The sequence below is a fragment of the Hippopotamus amphibius genome, chromosome 2 (genome assembly GCF_030028045.1).
Source record: "Hippopotamus amphibius kiboko isolate mHipAmp2 chromosome 2, mHipAmp2.hap2, whole genome shotgun sequence".
NCBI lineage: Eukaryota > Metazoa > Chordata > Mammalia > Artiodactyla > Hippopotamidae > Hippopotamus > Hippopotamus amphibius.
Window position 1 is genome coordinate 199,045,663 of NC_080187.1, and position 23,459 is coordinate 199,069,121.

General features: G+C 36.9%; 1 protein-coding gene across 11 annotated transcripts in view; it reads left to right on the forward strand.

Moving 5' to 3' along the window:
- The window catches only part of TCF12 (transcription factor 12), a 375,921-nt gene that overhangs the window by 234,327 nt on the left and 118,135 nt on the right, over nucleotides 1-23,459 (forward strand). The window lies entirely within an intron of this gene.

The following is a 23,459-nucleotide window of genomic DNA, read 5'->3' on the forward strand; positions in this document are numbered from 1 at the left end:
CCAAATAGTCAACCAGTGTCTCTCTCCTTCTCCCCCACCCCCCATGGCTGTTGGGGATAGGAGGACAGGGAGTTTAGAGCAGTGTTTTTCAAGTTTTAATGCTCATAAGAGTCATGTGGGGATCTCACTAAAGTTCAAGTTCTAATTCAGATTATCTGGGATGGGACCTGAGATTCTGATTTTTTTTTGTAAACTTCTTGCCCAGGCTGCTAGTACAAGTATTACATTTTGACTGCGGTTAAAGTAAAACATGGTTGTTTTTCTGTATGCTTCATTTCTAAACTGTATGTAACTTAGAGAATTGTTCACGTCATTACAGGTACTTTTCAAAATTTCTTATTTCTTCTATTTAATCAAAACTGTTTGCTATCTGAGTAAAGCTTGAAACTCACAAGTTGTCCCAAGTTGGTAATGAAGGTAACTGATACTAGTATAAAGTGGTTACAGAGGAGAACATTACCAGAGGAAAATGTAACTCATGGTGGTGAGTTTTTTCTTTTCATTTAAAAAACTTTGTTAGCCTCTCTAATAGTAAGTTAAATACAAAATTTAAAATAAAAATAATTACTGAATCTCTCCGAAGTCATTACATTTTCCTCATATTGCAGATTATATGTGTTAAAATCACTGATGTTGAGAAGCCAGTATATTATAATAAATTAGAATTTTTGTCTTAGGAGAACTTCTAGTTATTAAATCCCGTTTATTTCTATTATATAAAAATTATGTAAATCCATACCATAGAACTCTAGGGAAATGAATGTTGGCTTTAGACAAGGTAGAAACACCAGGACACAAGGGGGCACTGTTTTACCATAATCTGATTGAATTTAACAGCTTTTTGTTTACTGTGAATGTCCCAGTGAAAGCTTAAACATTTATGTTCCTCTAAATCTGTAATACATCAACCAGCTAAGCTTTCAGAGTTCACAAATCACATGTGCTCTTAGCAAAATGTAGGAACTTTTCATTGTATCTGGCACGAGTTTGGGAATAGTGGATGATTTGAAGATTGAAGATGGTGTAACACATTTAGTTGTTAGTGTTTAGCTCTAGTGGTAGGGAGAAAATCTTTGGAGAAATATAGTGCCTCTGTTCCGCAGAAAAGAGTTGGGATAAAGATTGAACTGTTATAAGCTGCAGCTGCATTTGCCATCAAATACCAAGTTGGTGCTGATGAATGTTTTGTTTTTATTGTCATGGAAACTTGGAGTCAGGGAATGGATATTCTATTCATCTGGGAAAATAGTAGTTCCTTGCATAAAACATAAGGACCTTCCAAGCAGTTCCAAAAATAGATATAGGCTGAATATAATCCAGAAAAGTAGGCTGAATATAATCCAGAAAAGTTGAGGAAGTAAATGTGGAATAAATGCTGTGGTTTCTAGATGACTTCTATTCTCAGTGCTAAGAATATAACTGTATATTTATTTATTAAGCTTATTATTTGCTGCTTGAAAGCTGAATTCCATGGAGCACAGTATTTGTTTAACATCAATATGGTAGTTACCCAGCCCGTTAGGAGCTGTCTTTATACTTCTTCCTTGAACTTAATATGTCTATTAGGAACTCTAAACTTACATTTTAATCTTCCATTCAGAATATTTTCAAAGATTTTATATTATGTTCCAATAAGGAACTCTTACTTGAAGTACTAAGATGATTGTATTATTACCTGGAAAAAGAAGACAATATAAATTTTTTAAAAAAATATGAAGATTCAAGTAAGCATGCATATTTTATAAAGTTGTAAATGGAAAGAGACATCACAGGAACAGAATATGCAAAGAAATTTTTAATTTCAATTATAGCAAATGTGGTACAGCAAAATAGAAATGAGAAATAGTAACATGTAGGTTGTGCCAACACAAATTAAAGCAGAGTTTCTAAACTTATATTAAGAAAAAGGAAAAATTATGAGTTATAATGGTTACCAGCTAAGTTATTGTATCTCTGCAAGGGAAACAAGACATATCTTATGACTTAATAAAAGATGGTAGAGAAGGAAGGGTTAGAGTAGACTGTTTTAGATAGTCAGAGAAGGCTTCTCTGAGGAGGTAACATTTGAGCGGAGGTATGAATGCTCCAGCAGAAAAGCATTTCATGCAGAGAGGCTAGTGAATCCAGCAGCCTTCAGTAGGATTTAACTTAGAATGTTTAAGGAAAATAACAAAATACAGGTTTATGAACAAGGTTGAAAAAACAATGTTCAAATGGACTGTAAAGCAATATGATTAACTAGACATATGACCAGTTTTCTCACATGAGACCGGTCTAGGATTAGAGTCCTAAATCAAAGTTTAAGTTGCCAGGATTTAGGACTCTCTCAGGGTAAGAATAGGATTGTTTCAAAATAAAAATTTTCAGTGTGTTTTACTGTTACTTAGTATTGGTTTCCAAAATATTATAATGAAATAAATGTTTTTTATGATGTAGGCAAGAAGCAATTCAGAAAAATGTGTATCAAAATAAATGTAAATATGATTTAGCTTAAGAGTCTAAGAAGCAATAATCTCTAACAGAATATAGTTTATGGACCCAGCACATTCCCACTGTGCCACTTTGCTGGTCCAGAATATAGTTTAATAACAGCAATTTCCACAGATGTCTTTAATGCTACAAGGTGTCTAGAGCATGTATATGTGTGTGTGTGTATGTGTGTGTGTGTATCATAGCACATACAGTAGGATGAGGAATTGAAGGTCTGCACGACAAAATACCTGAGGTTGAACTTAGAGAACTAGTCAACATGCCAAAAGAAAATACAGGAGAAGCTATCAACTGGACATTGTATTCCGTAACTGAACTAATGAGAAGGAACTGGAAAATTGCCAGCTTTTTAACCTTTTAGAAATAACAGTGTGTAGTTAGTACAGGAGATAATATTCTTAGAGCAGTTTGTTCCAAATTCAAATATGTCAGCCAACTTAGTAGAATTCAAAGTATTTTAGAAATAAAACATCTGAGGTGAAAAATTAGAGAACTTCTTTACAATCTCATAAAGACAAAAGTGGTTTGAGAGTTTTTAAATTTTCCAAGAGTTTATCAAACCTAGTTTCTATTATGGTATAGTCTAGCTGAGCAGGATGTATTTAATTTTGGATATCCAAAATGTAAAGATAGTAACAAATTTGGAATCTGTTACATTCTCTTATGTTCTACCATAGGAACTCCTTTGAGTAGTTTTTTTGTCAGAAAATCTGATTGTTTATTGGAGTCAAGTTTTGCTGTTTTACCTCCCTGATCTATAAAAATGGTTTTGCTAGAGAAAGACTAAGAGAATGCTTTGCTTTTTTTTTTTTTTCTCTTTCTTTTTTGGGGAGAGGGACTGGTGGAAGATTTCTGAGAGATGTATAAAGAGCTCAGAAAGTTTCACAGTAGTCCTCATTGAACCATTAGTTTTCAGACATTGGACAATAGGCAGTGCCTGAAAGAAGGAAAATAATCAAGGTGAGTCCTGCAGTTCTCCATTTTACTCCCTGGAGGAAGATTCCAGGCTACAGCAGTGGGAAGAGTAAATCAAACAGAATCCAACAGTCTTACTTAATTGAGGAAACAAAGAACAGAATTCAGAGAAGGCAAGGTAGGTCAAATTTGCAGGGCAAAAAAGAGAGTGCAGAAGAGCTCAAAATCTGCAGAGAGCTTCGTTAGATTTTTGGGCTGAATACTGATCTGTGCGTGTGTGAGAGAAAACTTAACTTAAGGCCAGGAAGGAATCACAAAAGGAGTAGGCTGAATAATTCCTGAAATTCACACAAAGCTGGAAGTAGTTCTTCTTCCAGCCAACCAAAGTGAAAAGATCTCATAATAAATGGCATTGTGTAGAGTCCTCAGAAGGGTATTTTGTTGGTGAGGCTAAATTAACCCTGGGCTAAAGGCTATTCTGGACCTGCTTTAGCAAAGCTAAAGGCAACCCTGAGAAAAGGTAAAACTAATTCCAAGTGACTTACCTGCTTACCAGAAAGTCCAGCATTCTTTTTTTTTTCTTTTCAAGGTCAAACATTCTTTAAAGGAATACAAAAAAAATCTAGCACCCCAAAATGTGAACTTAATAATGTCTGGCATCAAAGCAAAAATTGCTAAGCATGAAAAGAAGCAGGAAGGACTTCCTAGGTGGCGCAGTGGTTGGGAATCTGCCTGCCAATGCAGGGGACACGGGTTTGAGCCCTGCTCTGGGAAGATTCCACATGCCACGGAGCTAAGCCCGTGTGCCACAACTATTGAGCCTGTGCTCTAGAGCCCGTGAGCCACAACTGTTGAGCCCGTGTGCTGCAACTATTGAAGCCTATGCGCCTAGAGCCCGTGTTCCACAACAAGAGAAGCCACTACAATGAGGAGCCCACGCACCACAATGAAGAGTAGCAACTAGAGAAAGCCCGTGTGCAGCAATGAAGACCCAACACAGCAATAAATAAATAAATAAATAAATGTATTTTTTTTAAAAAGCAGGAAACTATATTCTATAACCAGGAGTAAAATTCATCAGTAGGAACAATAGAGCTGGAAATACAGAGATGGAGATAGCAGACAGGGGTGTTAAAATGGCTGTTGTAAATATGCTCCATAGCTCAAAAATATAGACGAATATGATGAGAGGAGAAATGAAAGATACAGAAAAGAGAAAAAAGCCAGTCTAGAGATGAAAAATATAATATCTGAAATGAAAGATACACTGGGGATTTCCCTGGTGGCACAGTGGTTAAGAATCCATCTGCCAATACAGGAAACACGGGTTCGATCCCTGTCCTAGGAAGATCCCACATGCCGTGGAGCAACTAAGCCCATGTACCAGAACTACTGAGCCTGTGCTCTAGAGCCTGTGAGCCATAACTACTGAGCCCACATGCCACAACTACTGAAACCTGTGTGCCTAGAGCCCATGCTCCACAAGAGAAACCACCACAATAAGAAGCGTGTGCACTGCAATGAAGAGTAGCCCCCACTCACTGCAAGTAGAGAAAGCCCGCATGTAGCAACGAAGACCCTATGCAGGCCCTGCCTCCCCCCCCCCCCCAAAAAAAAAGAAAAGAATACACTAGATGGGGTTAACAGCAGATTATTCACTACAAAAGAAAAGATCATTGAATTTGCAGACATGGAAACAAAACAATCCAAAATGAAGATCAGAGGATATATAGCTTTTATTTAGGGTATAGAGAGCTGCAATGCATGCTATTTTCACTCTTCATGATGAGAAACAATGAAAAGGCCTGATAAAGTATAAAACTCTTCTTTGAGTCCATCAGAGAGCTGAAATTACATGGCAGTCATGTGACCTGAACTCCCAAGGAGAAATGGCATACATGAACTGTATTACCTGTGGCAAAGCATGGGAGAATAAGGTATCACAGTACAAGCAGGTAAGAGGAATTAGCAAAAAATTTAAAGTTCAACAGAAGCCCAATTGTTAGCAGAAGGTCAAGGGCTGGCAGCATAGCAATTTGAAATAACCGGGGACATCTAACAAAAGAATGGTTCAAAGGAGGATTTCATACTCATTCTCAAACTTTTCCCCCTCAAACCTCCAATGAGTACTCGTAAGATAGATTGGGTTTAGGGCAGGAGACTGAAGAAGATTCCCATTGATGATATAGGTTTGCAGGCACTGATCAGCTGTCATTATGGACATAGCAAGAAATGCATGCCAACTTCCCTGGATCCTAGGTACTTAAGTTCCCTTAGGTGGGGCAACAAAGCCTTTTGCCCAAAATATGTAAACTAAGACACATTGTGATTGGGGGAGGACAGAAAACTCATCTTAGACCCAAGAACCCACACTGATACTAAGTACAGTACAGGTCTCCTGCCTTATCAGGGAGGGGTGAAAACTCCAACTGAAGGTCAATTTCAGATATAAAGAAGAGTTTTGCTCTTATAGGGAGGAAAGATGAAGGACAGGAAAGCAACAGTGATCTATCCCTGGAGGAGGAGCAAAAGCATAGAGAGACCTCCCACTCTGGAGCGAAGGCTTATAGGATCTATTGAAAGCTGAGGACGAAAAACTAACACTGAGGAAAGTCCTACAGCAGCCCAGCCATGTGCCAAGCACTAAAGGCAATATCAGCCAATCACTGGAGGGAGTTGAAGCTTCTGGTCAACTGAAGGTAACCATAGCAACAACAATCACACCCAGCTAAACTCCTGATTAGATTGATAATTTTTCTCACACTGAAGGCCTTAATCTGGAATAGGCATCTTCATTTCCAGCCTAAATGCTGTTTACCTCAGTCTCTACTCTTCTGCACACAACATCCTGCATTCAGTCAAAATTATGAGACATGAGCATAGAAAAACACATTGTCAAGAGGTAAAATAATCAACAGAACAAGACTTAAAGATGACTCAAATGTTAGAACTGTCAGACAAGGACTTTAAAATAACTCTGGTTAAAATATTAAAGGATCTAGTGGGAAATGGTGCACAACATGAACAAATAAATGGAAAAAATTTAGCAGATAGATGGAGGTAGTAACGGTCAAATTGAAATGCTAGAAATAAAAGACAATATCAGAGATGAAGAATGCCTTTAGGACTGTCAGTAGACAACACAGTTGCAGAAGAAATCAGTTTGAATACAGTTAACAGAAATCCAAACTGAAACATAAAGAGAAAAAAGTGATAAAAGATCTTTGGGACAATGTCAGACAGTCTAATATGTTTGTGATTGAAGTCTCAAATAGAGAGGGAGAGAGAAAAAAAATCATAGATACAAGATTTTAGAAAACAAAACACACACAGACACCCGCACACACACCCCTAGAAGTACCTTCCAACTGCTGAAAACCAAGAAGAGAAAATCTTGAAGGCAGCCAGAGGCAGAGAAACCATGTATGTACAGAGCAATAAAAATAAACTACAGCAGACTTTTCATTAGAAGAGTTGCAGGCATGAAGATGATAGAGTGACATCTCTAAAGTGTTAAAATAAAAAACCCTGTCAACCCATAATTATATATCCATTGAAAATATATATTTTTTCCGTGAGCACAAGATAAAAACTTTTTCATATACATGAAAAGCTGAGAAAATCAATTCCCAGCAGACTTATGCTATAATAACTGAAACGAAATTCTTTAGGTGTAGAGAATGTAATACCAGGTAAAAACCTGGATCTACACCAGTTTTTTCTGTAAGGACCAGATATAATATATTTTAGGCTTTGTAGGTCAGACAGTCTCTGTCACAACTACTCAGCTCTGCCTTTATAGCACAACAGCAACCGCAGATGATGGCTGTATTCCAGCAATACTTTATTTACAAAAACTGGAAGAAGGCCAGCTTTGGTTCATGGGTTATGGTATGCCAACCCCTGATACATACAAAGAAATGAGGGCTCCAGAGATGGTAAAAATGAAAGTAAATATAAAAGACATGTTTCCTCATTTTTATTCACACTATAAAATAACTGTAGGTCTAATACAGATGGCCAACAAACACATGAAAAGATGCTCAACATCACTAATCATCAGAGAAATGCAAGTTAAAGCCACAATGAGGTATCACCTCACACTGATCAGAATGGCCATCATCACAAAGTCTGGAAACCACAAATGTTGGAGAGGGTGTGGAGAAAAGGGAACTCTCCTGCACTGCTGGTGGGACTGTAAGTTGGTACAGCCACTATGGAAAACAATTTGGAGGTTCCTTAAAAAACTACAAATAGAACTACCATATGATCCAGTAATCCCACTCCTGGGCATATACCCAAAGAAAACCATAATCCCCAAAGAAACTTGTACCATAATGTTTATTGCAGCACTATTTACAATAGCTAGGACATGGAAGCAACCTAAATGCCCATCAACAAATGAATGGATACAGAAGATGTGGCATATATATACAACGGAATATTACTCAGCTATAAAAAGGGATGAGATGGAGCTATATGTAATGAGGTGGATAGAACTACAATCTGTCATACATAGTGAAGTAAGTCAGAAAGAGAAGGACAAATATTGTATGCTAACTCACATATACGGAATCTAAAAATGGTACTGATGAACTCAGTGACAAGAACAAGGATGCAGATACAGAGAATGGACTGGAGAGCTCGAGGTATGGGAGGGGGCGGGGGGTGAAGGAGAAACTGAGACGAAGCGAGAGAGTAGCACAGACATATATATACTACCAACTGTAAAATAGTCAGTGGGAAGTTGTTGTATAACAAAGGGAGTCCAACTAGAGGATGGAAGATGCCTTAGAGGACTGGGGCAGGGAGGGTGGGGGGGACTCGAGGGAGGGGAGTCAAGGAAGGGAGGGAATATGGGGATATGTGTATAAAAACAGATGATTGAACCTGGTGTACCCCCAAAAAAATAAAAAAATAAAATAAAAAAGAAAAAGAAAAAGAGAAAAAAAAAAATAACTGTAGGTCTAAGCAAAAATAGTAACACTGTATGTGGGGTATATAAAATATGTAAAAACAAAAGGTGTTAACAACAGTAACCCAGAGGATTGGAGGGAGGATTTTGGAAGTATACTTTCTTAAGTTTTTTATGCTATTACATTATTACTTGAAAGTAGACCCTTTTAGCTAAAGATATATATTGTAAATTGAGGGCAAACACTAAAAAAAAAGTCAGTAATAGAGACTGTAAAGGATTACATCCAAGCCTGTCTACCCTGTTTCTTCTAATGTTATAGGATCTACAACTCTTGTTAAAATTCACTTTAGGTTGTCCTTCTTTCATGCTTTCATTTCTCTTCAAATTCCTCACCACCTTTTTCATGCCTTGCATGCTTTTTTTGTAAATCTTCCTCTCTTTTTTTTTTTTTAAATATTTATTTTACTTATATATTTTATTGGCTGTGTTGGGTCTTCATTGCTGTGCGCGAGCTTTCTTTTAGTTGCGATGAGTGGGGGCTACTGTTTGTTGTGGTACCCGGGCTCCTCATTGCCGTGGCTTTTCTTGTTGCGGAGCACAGGCTCTAGGAGCGTGGGCTTCAGTAGTTGCAGCACACGGGCTCAATAGTTGTGGCTCATGGGCTCTAAAGCGCAGGCTCAATAGTTGTGGCGCACGGGCTTAGTTGCTCCACCTGGAGCAGGGATCGAACCCATGTCCTCTGCATTGGCAGGTGGATTCTTAACCACTGCGCCACCTAGGAAGCCCTTTAAATCTTTTTCTTTATTTCAGTTGTGAACAGAAACTTGTTTGTGGCCCAGTGTACAAACTGTGCTAGAGAAATACCCATTCATTAATGCTAAGGGAAGAGTGAATCCATTAACTTTTAATGAATTTTAATGAAATGAAAGGCATGAAGAATTTTTAAACCTTTGAAAGTATCCACAATTTCCTTTAAATTATTTCCCTGGAATCTACCTTCTTCTTCGCCTCTATTTAAGACTTTTTCCTCAAGCACTGATATTAAGGATACACATTCACAGGTCTTCTAGTCAATATATTTTACTGTAAAATAATAAATAATATTTAATTAGCTTTTTTCTTGTGTTTTTCCTTATTCTAAGCACTTTGCATATTAATGCATTTTATCCTCATAAAAACCAAGTGAGGTAAAACTCTTATTATCCTATTGCAACGTTGAGGTAGCTAAGGGGTAGAGAGGTTAGGTAATAATGTTAGTAAGAAGTGGAGAGGGATTTTAAACCCAGTTAGTCTGCATCCAGAGTCTCTGTTTTTAACCATTTCCCCATGCCTCCTCTCTAATCTTATTATTATCACTTTCCCCTTACTTTATTCTTTGATTTCTTCATTTGTTTCTCCCTTCAACAAATATTTTACACATACTATAACTTAAATTCATTAAATTGATTTATAATGAGTTGGGGTGTAAAAAAAAAACTCATTTTGAGTTGTTTGACTAACAAGTGAACTCTGGATTATAACCCATTGGGAATTTGAGGCAAGGCTTTACCTGTTTTCAAACTACAGAGGTTGGATGGCAGTACTGGAGGCCACTCAGTGAAAACTGAATGTCTCATATTCTACCCTCAGAGTTCCCATCATGTAGCAAGACCCTTATTTAAATCTTAGTAGACCATAAAGGGGATTTAAGCCTTTCTTTTAGGCTTTCTCTATCTGTTTCAAGAAAAGAGAATAGTTTCCTTTCAGTTGCTCCATATCTGTACATTTTCTATGGTGTACAAAATGTGTTTACCTTCCTACATTGTATAGGTAGAGTGTAGAATCCTTCATCTGGGTAGAATAAAGTCTTAATAATTCTGAGTATATTGACTTTGGTTTCTTATATTCAACATACTGTATTCCAAGGTTTAAATATCTCAAAATGCACTAAACAAATGTATGATGAACTGCTTATATACTTCACTTTTATAACCATGCATCATCATTATTCCAGAAGTCCCTAGATTTTTTAGCAGCTTGTCTTCTTCCTGTTAGTACCAGGAGTACCCAAATTTACATTCTGCCAGAAGAGAATACCTTATCAATAGCAAAATGGATGAGGATGTCAATTTCATAGGAGGTAAAACAGAAAGAGATCATCCAGTCCAAACTTGCCCCACCCCAACCTCTTCTTTAGGTGAAGAAACTGAGTCCTAGGGAGGTTTAATGATTTATGCATGTCACACTGCTAGTTCACACGGAGACAGGAATAGACCCTCCTGGCTCTCATTTCCATGTTTGTTTCATTTCATTACCCTGTTTCTGACCAGATAGTTGGTGAATGGTGGCAGTTCCATTAACTAGTTCCTTTTTTTCTATTGCAGTTCTTGCTGTCAAAGGAAACTTGTTAATTAACAATCATTTATTATCTGCTGTTTTAGAGCATGTTTCTCTTAAACTGTCTCTGCCTTGACGTGGCTGTATGCCATAGATAGAGCCTTGGAGTAGAATCTGTTCCTGGCATGCAAACAAAAAGTCTTGAATTCCAGACCAGTGTTCCCTGAGCAAGTGGCATCTGCCTTCTGGTCCCTGGGTGCCATAAAAAAACAGTCTCAGACACTGACCTTGCCTGGTTAAGGTCATGGTTTAAATTAAACAGCCAGAATACAGAAAGATGTGAGAAAATCATGGGAATTAACAATAATGAGGTTAATGTTCTATTTATCATTGTACGATGCAAGAAATACTTGAGAGAAGCATTCATACAAGGATTTAATGAAAGCAGAGACAGTATGTCGAAAGGAGTAGATTATTTAACTGTATGATTACTCTTTTCCCCCAGCCCGATTTTTTTGGTCATGTGACTTTTACCTGATTTTCTTTTTTTCTTTATTTTTGGGGTAAAGGGAGCAGACAAGATAGAGGTGTGTTGAAGGATTGGCTCAGTAGGATTGGCTAGAAAGTTGTAAAGCATCAATTGAATTATTTCAAATCCTTTTTTATTTAAGAATGGCATAAACATTAAGATGCAAAGGTTACTTTATTATTTTCAGAGAATATGTATTCACCATGTTTTCTCCTGAAATGCAGCCAAAGATGAAGAAATAATTCCTACTTCTATAATCTGTTGGATTGTTATAAAAATGAAATGTTTTTGTTTCTAAGTTTTAAACAATATAAGATTGGGGAAATGAGAAACAAATTCTGAATTTAAGGGAAAACAATGCAATATAGATGTGAGTATGTTTTCAGATACAATTTAGAAAAGCAATTATTAAGTAAAATGTCTGAGAGAAGTGTTTAGATTTTGAGCTACCTGTGATGAATACCTTGGTATGGATTCTGTATGTGGCACAATTGGATCATGAAATGGTCCAGAAAGTTTTGATAAATGACTAAAATTGATCAAATGTATTTTTTCATTCTACTCCGTTCATTCATCCCTAATTTCTACCTACCTACTTACCTCACCCTTTCATATTGAATTCTGCATTTTAATATCCTCTCTGGGCATTCCAGTGGCTGAAAGGCAAACTGTTTTGTATAAACCTTCTCATCCTCGTCTGTTTGTTTATATTTAACTTGTGAATATGATTTTAGGAGAAGGGATGGAGAGAATGGGAAAGGGTAGCTGGATTGGTGAATGTTTGCATCCTGGACTGCTTCATCTCAGGTTTTAGTCCCAAGAAGTCGTTTCTAAAGCCTGTTCGAATTGCCCAGGTCTGACTATGTGTTCTCATCTAGGTTAATGAGATCCTTTATTGGTGCCATAGCAATTCTGCAGGATTGATTGGGAAGATGCTTATAGTTCTGATGCCTGTCACAGGAAGTTGGTGCAGAGTGAAGATGGAATAAGTGATGAGATAAAGACTAGGTTAGAAAACTGATTACAACTGGGAACTTGCTAATCACTGACCTCTGTAGGGATCCTCTGGTTTGTCACTAATCTCACTCACACTTGGCATTTTCCTATGCTGCTGCCTCATCATTCATAGTTGTGTGAGTAATTTGGCACGGAGTGAACAAGAGGAGGGCATAGAGAGTCCAGCAGCTGTGCTTGTTGGCACTAGATATTTAAATATCTTCAATGTAGCCAGCAGCGTGCTTGGCACAAATGTTAGCCAATAATACTTAAACAAATTGTTGTGAAGAAAATAGGCAAGCATTTATGTTAAAAACCTTCTCTCTCCTTCCCTTTAAAAAATTAATGTTTGAGTTCCTTTTTAGATTTTTTTTTCCCTGTAAGTTTAAACAGGTTGCTACCAAAATGGTGTGTAATTGTAATATTTAGCATTGTCCTAGGTTCTTTCAGACAAGAATTTCCAACTACTTTATAAGCATTAATTAAATTGTACAGGGCTGTGTGAGGTACATGTTACTGAGTTGGTTTTCCTAAAAGAGTGAGTGGGGCCATTGATGTTAAGTGACTTGTAACTTGCCCAGTTCACTCAGGGAGAGAAAAGCAAGAGCCAAGACATGAATCCAGTAATCAGAATTCCTAAGTCTCTGATTAGACATACCCAATGGCATTACAAATTTCCCCACTTTGTAGGATAGTATTTTATGTTTCTCCAAGTAGTTAGTGTGATTCAAATTGTATGAAACTTTTGGTAGTGTTCACCGACAGAAAGGGAGGAAAAGCTTTTCCATAAGGAAAGAGGATTAGGTAATTGAGTTTTCAAAGATACCCAAGGGGGAGAAAGATATTCTGCTCATAAAACTGTGATCAAATTTAGATTTGTGCCCGAATATTTAGATTTTACCTGTGTAAGGATTTTATATTGTTTCTCTGAAAACTAAATGTAGAAAAGCTCTCATGATTTATATATTGAAATATTTCATTTTGAAATGTAGTCATGTTGATCTAGGTAATTTTTGAAACATCAGGAATTCTTTTTTCTAGGTTGAGCCTTTTTCTTTTGAGAAAAACAGTCTAATGCTGCTCGTTTAAAATATAGTGTGGAGTTTTTTATTTAATAGATGGTGAATTTGAATTTGAATGTGAATCAGTATGCCTGAATGAACATTGAAATAATATTGGCTTTCAGACAAATAGAGAAACTATTTGTCCTAATTTGTGCTATTACTCATGAAGTCAACAATTATTTCTTGAGTAGTATCTATTCATTGAAATTACTAAACTTTGCTGGAAATTTTCAAGTATTCACTGGACTGCTGCTGAAATAAATGCTGAGCCAGCTATGTGTACTTCCATAATATCTTCTTCTCTGGTTATTTCCTCATAAACACATTATTTTGCATTGGTAGGAAAAGAGCACATACAGCTAAGAGAGTATTATAGGGCAGATTTCTCCAGCCAGTAGATTGAGATATACAGGAGATCTTGAAAATTTACTGTTGTATCTCACAGCTTCCTTCACTCACTCCTTGGTATTAACAGAATATCTAGTAGGATGAAGAATACAACTATCAGTGCAACCAGCAGTGTAAGTGAAGCACCTTTCACAGTGCCGTGCACGTAATAGCTAGTCAGTAAATTCAGACAGCAACCTCAGGACTTTGAGAGTGAAGAAGAGAAAGTGGAAAAGTGCTACACTGCTGTGTACCCTAATGAAGGTTCAGCAAAGCAACTGGAGAGTTTGTGAGCCAAAGTTGCTCAGCAAAGTAATGCCATGTCTCCTAGGAAGGGGTGTACTGTACTTTCCCCACCACACTCTGTCAAATGTGTTGGAAGCAAGTGGGCCTCAGTACAAAAGCAACGATGGATTCTAGAGCACAGCAGCTGTAGCAGTTCCCCAAAGGAACTAGCTTCAGGTAGTTAGTTACATTCCCCAAAGTAGGAGTTCTGCAAGGTGTATTCTCATGGCTGGCACAGTAATTAATTTTTTAAATATTGTTTTAAACATATACACACAAACAAATCCCTGCATTGGCCACACAGAACAATCTCTCAGGATGTCATTAAGCAACCTCTGATCTTGTCCAACTTGATTATTGTTATAGATTAAGAAACGGAGGCCCAACATACCCAGAGAAAACCATAATCCAAAAAGAAACATGTACCATAATGTTCATTGCAGCACTATTTACAATAGCCAGGACATGGAAGCAACCTAAATGCCCACCAACAGATGAATGGATAAAGAAGATGTGGCACATATATACAATGGAATATTACTCAGCCATAAAAAGGAACAAAATTGAACTATATGTAATGAGGTGGATAGACCTAGAGTCTGTCATACAGAGCGAAGTAAGCCAGAAAGAGAAAAACAAATACCGTATACTAACTCATATATATGGAATCTGAAGAAATGGTACTGATGAACCCGGGGACAGGGCAAGAGTGGAGATGCAGATGTAGAGAATGGACTTGAGGACATGGAGCTAGGGTGGGGGGTGGGGGCGAAGGGGAAGCTGGGATGAAGTGAGAGAGTAGCATAGACATAGATACACTACCAAATGTAAAATAGATAGCTAGTGGGAAGTTGCTGTGTAACAAAGGGAGATCAGCTTGATGATGGGTGATGCTTTAGAGGGCCAGGACAGGGAGGGTGGGAGGGAGTCGTGGGAGGGAGGGGATATGGGAATATATGTATAAATACAGCTGATTCACTTTGGTGTACCTCAAAAGCTGGTACAAGAGTGTAAAGCAATTATATTCCAATAAAGAGCTTAAAAAAGAAAGAAAGAAACGGATGCCCAGAAAGACATTATAAGAATAAATATTTTTCTAACAGGCACTTGAAGCAAGAATAACATCTTCATATGCCCTTTGTGAGAACTGAAAAGAATAGCTATTACCTATGAGTGAAACCAGCATAACTGCCCATGTTCTCATTATACCCAGAGCCAACCTTTGGAGTATTTGGGCTTTGCTGCCAATGATTTTTAGGATGATTTGTCATCATTCCCTCTTTTTCAGCAGGAATATGTTTCACATCCAGTGCTAAATCAGTCGATTGGGAGAGGCTGCCTGAAGGGCTCAATAGAGAAAAAATCTTATACTATATTTGGGGATCCACCAAATGTATACATATATGATCAGAATATAAGAATTGTGTCCTAAACTAAACCTCCACTGGAAAATAGTGCAGTATAGTATGCTGTTAAGAATTTGATGTCAGATAGCCCTACATTCAAGTTCTTTCAGCTACTTATTCCGTGACCTTTGGCAAATTATTTTTCCTCGTTAGTGAACTGGGGATTTAATAGTACCTACCTCAGTGGGTCTGGACAATTAAAGCCATCACCAGCTTTTATCTGGATTGTTTCAGTAGGTCTTCTAATTGATCTTCCTGCTTTTATACTTGTTCTCCCATAGTTTATTCTCCACACAGCAGCCACAATAATACTTTAAAGACGTGGATCATCTTCTCAGTAAAACAGTACTGAAGTCAATTGGATATCCCTACAGAAGAAAGCTGTACCTTGACCCCCTACCAACATACACAAAACCAAATTCAAATTTAAGTGTGTGAAAGATTAAACTTTTAGAAGAAAACATAGGAAAATAGAATTGTAACCTTGGAATAGGCAGAGACTCTAAACAGCGCACACACTAAAGAATGTTAACAATGAAGGGGAAAATGCACAAATTGGACTATGTGAAAATGAAGAAATTCTGTGTAGCCAAAGACACCATTAAGAGAATGAAAAGGCAACCTACATAGACTATTTATATAGATACAATAAAAAGTCTTGTATCAAAAATATATGGACTCCTACAGATCAGCAAGTAAATGACAAATAATGCAATAGGAAAAAAGTGAGCAAAAAATGTGAATGACCATTTCACCATAAAATACCTGAATGTCCAGGAAACATGAACTCGTGATTCACTAGTAGTAATTTGGCTGCTAAAAATGTCTATTAAGTCTTACACTGCATTAATAAATAAATTTGCAACAAAAGAGCTAATTGTTCCACAAATCTCTTTGCTAATAGGAACAGCTGGAATATTATATAACTTTCTGTAGAGTTTCTATTTTTCTGTTGGAAATTCTATTTTCTGAGAGTTCTCCCTCATCCTCCCTACACTTGGCTTTTTAGTGTTATTCTTAAAAGGTGGGTGATACAAAGTAGAAAGCAATCATCAGTGGACCTTTTTTTGATAAGATTCTTTATGTTCAAAGTAGTACTGCTTTGGGTGGGAGTTGGGCTAGGTAACTTCTGAAGCCTCATTGAAAAATGAGTCTTTGATCTTGGAAAAGGTCACATTTGGTCTTCTTTGGTATTTATGATTACTCAGAAAAGATGTAGGAGTCCTTTAATTCACCTGCACTTCAAGGAGTTTCCAAAATTGGAGTTTACTTTTACCCTGCTTAAAATTTGAACCAGGGTTCCCAAAATTGGGTGTGGCACATTCCACCAACATAAACGACCTGCCAAGAGGATTCCTGTCATTTCAACTCTTTCCCCCACTCCTCTGGGAGTGGACATGCCTTCAATTTTTGAGGAGGAGTAAGTGTTAGAAATTTCTGGTCATGTTCTTCCTACCCCTCTTTTCTGGGGCTTCCAAGTATTTAGCATAAATTCAGAGAGGTTGGGGTAATGTGATGAATCCAATGAAATTTAAAATAATTTTTTTAACACAGGGAGATCAACTCAATGATGGGTGATGACTTAGAGGGCTGGGATAGGGAGGGTGGGAGGCAGTCATGGGAGGGAGAGAATATGGGGATATATGTATAAATACAGCTCATTCACTTTAGTGTACCTCAAAAACTGGCACGACAGTGTAAAGCAATTATATTCCAATAAAGAGCTTAAGAAATAAAAATAAAACAATTTTTTTAAGGAAATGAAATCCTGCATGTACGTGTAGAAAAATCACTTGTATAAGTACAGGATAGGATGACTTGGTTTCAGTGGTTTAGTTTTTTTTAAAGGTCTGATTTGTGCCCAACAAGGCAGTATTACTGTTTATGTTTTAAAAAAAAAAAAAAAGTCAGTGTATTCTTGACTGCACTTACAGAGTAATAAAATTCAGGTTGTAGAGATAGGCAGGTTTCCCTGTTTCTCTTCTTTTGTGTCTTTCTACATTTCCTTTTCTATTTGCCATTTTGTGTTTTTCAGGCCTTATCTTTCTACCCCTGTCTTTTTCTTTTGCTGCTTAGGGGATTTGCTTTTGAAAAAAAAAATCAGTGAGCTCTGTCTCTATAAGATGGAAGATGGGGTCCTCTTTATATTTGGTTCTCACCATAGTAGAAAATTCCAAGACTATCTAGACTCTTATTCTTTAGCCCTTGGGCAAAGGAAGAGTGTTCAGCTCTGACCTTAGAGTTTACTCAGGTGTTCGATCAACTTGTTCCAATCAGTGCATATTCCTTTCATCCTTGAGACTGATTGTTCCCACAGCCTTGGGTTGGCATGATCTGGGTCTAAATGAAAACCAATTTGACAACTCTTAAGGTATATGTAGCACACAGTACAGCTTATCTCCCAGAACACTTTTGTTTGAAAGTCACTTGCCTGAAAGGCTATATTGTTCTTACATGGGCCACCTACTCAAAAGACCTGTGAAATGATGGGTAGTTTCATCTCCACCTTTCGTATGATCAGAACCTACCTATTACTCCATTTAGGTTTGAATAGGGGTCCCCTTCCTCGTTTAGTAGGCCTTATGGATTGTGTTAACCCCAGGCAATTTTCTATCCACTCCTCTAGAACCACCTATGTTGCGTTTTGGATCTGGACCTAAAGACACCTGACCTTAATTGTGAAGCTTGCTTTTCATCCAAGTAGGATATAAGCTTTTCTCTTTGTTGACACCTATTAAGGGCACAGGCTTGGGTCTTCGTCTCATAACCCCACCATCTGTCAGACTGACTAACCCGTAAATGCTTGATGGAATTTATCAAACTCAGATTCTTCCATCTAGTCAACTCTCAACTATGTGTGATTGGGTTGGGGAGGAATGGGAATGAAGAACTGTGCCTGTCAGTTCTCAGCCTCAGCTTAACTGTTGATTGTGTCCTGTGCCAAAAGAATGTAAGTAAAATTATCTTTTGAAGAGTTCTTTATAGACTAATATTAACATTAGTTTGTATTTTTGGAGCTTAGGCAAGTAGTGGAGACTTGCAACTTACTGTTATAACATGTATGTTTTTGCTAGGGAACAAGATAACTTAGAATTGTTTTTTTTTTAATTCCAAGAAAATATGTTACAGTAATGACTGCCTCTAATAGTTTATACATCTTATACAAACAACTGGACAAAATAATTTCTTGAAACAGTAATTTGCTATTTCTTGAAAAATTGTTATAAATCTCCAAATTAGTCAAAATCATCTGTCATATCTTGAGCATTTCTCAGTTGGGGGTCAGAAAATACTGAGTCTGATTCATGTAAACAATGTAAGTCTAGCTACTTAAAATACTTTTGCACACAAAATACTTAATTTTGAAATAAGTCCTTGGCTTGATATACAAATATGTATGTAAATGTGTATCTCTCAATAACATGTGCCTCTTCCACTAGTGGTGTTCTTAGGGTGGAGTCCAGATACTCCCAGTATGGAAGGAAAATCAGTGAACTTGGACAGGGAAAAAAATTGTCGTTTTTATTTTTCCAGTCTCCAGGGAAACTGAAGTCTTCCTTAAGTTTTGAATGAGGGTAGCAAAACAGTCCTAATGGATTCTTGTTACTAATAGAACTGATATTCTTGTAACATAATATAGTTGTTGCAGATATCTTAAACTGTCATTTATGATTTGAAATTACCATTTACTTCTAGATCTTACTATTTAATGTTAATTAAAAGGCATATACATTACTATGCAGCAGGTTTCTTTAATATTTTAATAACGTATCAGCTTACTTTATAATACTACGTTTTGCTTTATACTTTTAAAAACATTATTCTGAAGACTGCCCAAAAGGCCCATCGTGCATACATACCCACACACAAAACCCCTCTACTAGAATATCCCAGGAAAATTTTTATATTTTTTCATAGGTGTTTCAAGGTAAATTAGATATATGTTGTTACTAATAGTTCTTAAATTGTATTCAACTGATGTTTACTGTTAAAATTGTCCACATACTGTAATTTGTGTATAATATTTATGTAAAAGTAGAAACCTCATAATACAGTAGTCAGAAGTTTTTATTTGTCAGACACCTGAGATTAAATTAAAAGACATGGGATTCATATTAATTCATGAAAAGAGATCTTGTGAAAAGTAATTTGGAAGAATTAAAGATTACTGTCTTTTAAATCTCAGACTGAGTACATGTTATTATATTTCAGAAGTATCCAGACTTCTAAGTCCCTAAGAAATAAATAGTTCCTAACAAAGGTGAAATTAAAATGTATTTACATTTTGGAATATCATTTGAATGGGTTAAGTGGCATTTTAAAAACAAGCTATCAACTTTCCATTTTAGAAGAAACTTTTACTTTGAAATGTTTGGGGCTTGTTTAAAATGAGTTTTCATTCTCTCTGGTTTGAATACCCTCTGTGAAAAGAAGTTTAGAAATTTTAATAGGCACAAGAAGTAAAATTTAAAACTTGGCATTTTCTTAAACAGTCTATCTAATGGGTAACCCCCACACAGATACTTAAATTAAGATTTGTATTTGAAATCTGTACTTTATTGAAAAACAGACCCAATCTGGATCTCTCACTCTTCTCTTTTCCACCTCAACAATTTAAAAAAAAAAAAAGATTCCTTATTAGGACATTTGAGTGAAAGTATAACAGTTGTTGCTTAGTTTAAAGTCTTTACTAGGTTGTTTGAGATAATGTTTCAGGAAGAATTTCCAAGGTAAAAAGCACTTGGTGAATATTTCAAATATTAGTAAGTTGATAATGTATTGTGAGTGGTAAGTCATTAGTATAGTCTTTTTTTTTAACTTTATGATATTGGTTTTAAAATGTTATTGTCTCCCAATTCTGTCCTGCCAAGTGTATGAGACATGATTTGTTTTGGGTTTGGTGGGGGGGGGTATTTATTTATTTATTTATGGGTGTGTTGGGTCTTTGTTGCTGTGTGTGGGCTTTCTCTAGTTGCAGCGAGTGGGGGCTACTCTTCGTTGTGGTGCATGGGTTTCTCATTGCAATGGCTTCTCTTGTTGCAGGGCATGGGCTCTAGGCTCGTGGGCTTCAGTAGTTGTGGCTCATGGGCTCAGTAATTGTGGCACATGGGCTTAGTTGCTCTGCGGCATGTGGGATCTTCCCGGACCAGGGATCGAACCTGTGTCCCCTGCATTGGCAAGTGGATTCTTAAGCACTGCGACACCAGGGAAGTCCCTCACATGATTTGTTTTTAAAAGCAACATTTTCTTAAAATTAAAGACAAATACTGAGAATGATTTTAACATCTCATAAACTTGTTTAATGTAGTTGATTAATAAAGTACTACCTGCAAATCACAGGTGTGTACTCTTCTTATTTTTTCCCAGTAATGTCTGCCTGTCATGATGAGTTGGCATATCCCTTCAGTCTCTGCCATCTTCTTGGTCCCTCAGGGAGGGGTGTGTGTCAGAATTGCAAATGTATAATCCTTAAAGGATTTTGTGAAGCCAGATTCCAAGAGTTGAGGTGTAGAATCCAAAACTCTGAGATGGGTATCACCTTGACTTTTATAAGCAGTCTTACTTGTAAAGGATGTATTTAAAGAGTTGCAAATATTTTTCTTTTTAATTTCATATGTATATTTTGCAAATTACAATTCTTTATGTAGAACATATTACTTGCTGGTGAGAATATGAGGCAAATAGACCACATTAATTAACCTGTTCTCATAAATGTGCATTTTTATGTGTTGGCATTTCTTCAACTGAAATAGATGCTTCATCAGTAATAGACAGTAGGTGCTTCTTAAGGTATATGCTGTAATATCCTAATGCGCTCAGGAATTACACCCTTAATTATTAAAATATTTTCTAATAACTAGCTTTGTTATTACAAGAATTATTTTGTATATCTAAAGGTTCAGTAGATGCCAACTTCAGAGTTGTAAATTTCTGTATCAATTGGCCAGTTGAATACATCAGTGGCATGCATACTTCAATGAAAATGATTAAATATTAGTACATATGTCTCAAGTTATTTTTTAAATTATTCACTGTATCAGTAAACAATTTTCAGCATCCCATCTATGTGTGGAGTTTTTTAAATTAATAAACTATACGTTTTTAGGGACTTCTCGGGTGGTCCGGTGGTTAAGAATTTGCCTTCCAGTGCATGGGACACTGGTTCAATCCCTGATCGGGGAACTAAAATCCCACATGCTGCAGGGCAACTAAGCCCACGCTCGGCAACTACTGAGCCTGTGCACCTCAGCTAGAGAGCCTGTGTGCCACAAACTACAGAGTTCGTGTGCCGCACTGCTGAGTCCCAAGCGCCTCAACTAGAAAGCCTGCATGCTGTAAACTACAGAGCCTATGCACTCTGGAGCCCGTGCACCACAACGAGAGAAAAGCCCACACGTCTCAACGGAGAGCCTGTGGGCTGCATCAATGAAGAGCCTATGTGCTGCAACGAAGAAACCATGCACTGCAACGAAGATCCCACATGCCACAACTAAGGCCCAATACAGCCAAAATAAAATAAATAAATAAACAAACAAATAAATAGATATTTAGAAAATTTTTACATTTTTATATAATCACAAGCTAATATCTCAGTGTATAGTATAAAATTATGGTGAAGTTCATATAGCTTTGGTAATTTTAAATATTTTGGATAACTTGTCAGATTTAGTTACATTGTGGGGTTTTTTTTTTACCTTGAAATAGAGAAAAAGAATTAGCTCTGCCATTGTCATTTTTATTTGTATCTCTATCTTTGATATTAACATCACAGTGTGATCCTTGCAGATTTCTTTTTAAGCAATGTGCTTTGTGAGAGACTGTTTAGTTTCAAACTATATACTATTTGAAAATTCACTTTACTGGACTTACTTAAACTCGTGTGTATTAACAAGCAAACGAGTAAGAACACTGCTGCTACTAGTTGTTAGCACTGTGGGACATGTGCTCTCTCTCCAGAGCTGGCCTATACCATTCCTGACACTTGGCCGTCAGCTTTTGAACTGCAAATATAATCCCAACAGGAATTCTTATACATTTCTGGAAAGAGTATAAATTGGCATGACAACTTCAGAGAAAGGTAATACTTATGAAGTTGAAAGTGTGCATTCTTGAATCCAGCATTTCCACTTCTTTGTGTCTATCCTGGAGAAATTCTTATATGTGTACAAGACGTGCAAGGATATTTGTTTAAGCACTCTTGATGATAACAACAAAAAAGTAGAAACTTTTTCTATTTTTCAATAGGAGAATAGATCAACTGTGGTTTTATTTGTATAATGGGACATTTTATAGCAGTAAAAATGAATGAATTAGGTGTCTACTTTTAACATATATCTCAGTATACACACCATATAATCCCATCTGTTTAAATGTATTAAGCACAAACAATAATGCATATTGAGTACATGAATATGTACTGAAAGATTCAAAATATACGTGGGAATCACATACCAATTTTATGATAGGGATTTCTCAGGTGGCACAGTGGTTAACAATCCGCCTGTCAATGCAGGCGACACAGGTTCGATCCCTGGTCCAGGAAGATCCCACATGCCGTGGAGCGACCAAGCCCATGTGCCATAACTACTGAGCCTGCACTCTAGAGCCCACAAGCCACAACCACTGAGCCTGTGTGCCGTAACTACTGAAGCCTGCATGCCTAGAGCCCGTGCTCCACAACAAGAGAAGCCACCACAGTGAGAAGCCCGCGCACTGCAATGAAGTGTAGCCCCCACTCAACATAGCTAGAGAAAGCCTGTGCACAGCAACTAAGACCCAACACAGCCAAAAAATAAATTAAAATAATAATAATAAAAAAATTTATGATAGTTATTACCTTGGGGTCTGGAGTGAGATATGAACTGTATCTATACTATTTTAATTTCTGAGAGAGAGAAGGAAAATGGGAAAATGTTCAATCTGAAGCAAATATGGGGAAATGTTATTCTCACTTGTGAGTATATGGATCATACTGTTGGCTATATAGATATCCGTTATCTTGAATATCTTTTTCATTATTTCACATGACTGGAATGGTAGTAAGCTTTTCAAATCTTTTTTATTGGATTTTTGTCTTCTCATTTCTCATTTCTTCTCTGTACTTCCATGAATGGTCTAGAAGTTGAATTGACTGTCAGTAAATGAGGATTTTT